The sequence below is a fragment of the Plasmopara halstedii genome (assembly GCF_900000015.1).
Source record: "Plasmopara halstedii genome assembly, contig: Scaffold_3060, whole genome shotgun sequence".
NCBI classification, from domain to species: Eukaryota; Oomycota; class Peronosporomycetes; order Peronosporales; family Peronosporaceae; genus Plasmopara; species Plasmopara halstedii.
This window is the reverse complement of record NW_020189964.1, coordinates 556197-557264: the sequence shown is the minus strand read 5'-3', so window position 1 is coordinate 557264 and position 1068 is coordinate 556197.

The following is a 1068-nucleotide window of genomic DNA, read 5'->3' as shown; positions in this document are numbered from 1 at the left end:
AAGCTGCGTTTTCCTCCTGGGCGAAGCTGAAATTGCAGCTCTCACGAGTGTTCTCGCCGCCTAATCAGGAATATCGCGTATGATCGCGCTTCCTTGCCGCCCGGCAGGGCAACAAGGAAATGGTGGACTTTGTCCAAGAGATGCGCACTATCATTGGGGTGGCAGCAGATCCCTTTCCGGAGGCGGTCGCAGTGGCCGACTTTATGGAAGGCCCCTGCACTGGCGCGGCCAGTATGGAAGTCTTCCGTGTGCATCCGTCTTCGTTTGAAAAGACGGTGAATGTGGCATTGATGCCGAATTCAATTTCTAGTCGGCACGACTTGGTTGGAATGCACACTCCAACAGCTCGTCGAGCGGGTCTATGTCCATGGAAATCAGCTATGCTGAGGGCGAGGGATTGGAGCTTCGAGCTACCAAGCAGCACGCAAACACACGGCGGTGTTTTGTCTGTGGAGACACCCGTCACCTGCGGAACGGTTGCCCCGTGCGCAAGGCGCGTCAAGGTTCTTCGAACCGTCGCCTACCAGTCTAGTTCGTCGCGAGGAAGCAACACCACTCAGTAGGCGCGGGGTGACCTACTCTGGAAGAACTGAGTTCTGTTGAGCCTCAGGGAGGCATAGGTCAACAGGGCCCAGCCCCACAGAGCTCTGTGCTCTTGAATACGGAACGTGTATGCAAGCCGGGCTTGCTGGTCTCGGAGGCGACCGTAAATAATTTTGAAAAGCCATGGAAATCCTCATCCATTTCGGGGCGTAGGACAATTATATTCGACGGTCCACGATGGAAGGAAGTCAGCTGTATGCTGAGGCACTGAAAGCGCGGTTGGGTGACATCGTCACTGTTCGCCTAGCAACAGGGACACGTGTCGTGGTCACGAAGGCCCCTGCGGACCTCGAAGTCAAGTTTCTTGACTTTGATAGCGTGGAATGCTGTTTAGTCTTTGACTTGGATGCAAGGTATGACCTTATCCTAGGAATGTTATGGTTGGAACACCATGAACCATGGATTGATTAGAGGTCAAAGACCTCGGGCGCTACGCGCACGTCTCCTGGTGGAGCTTTGGCGAGT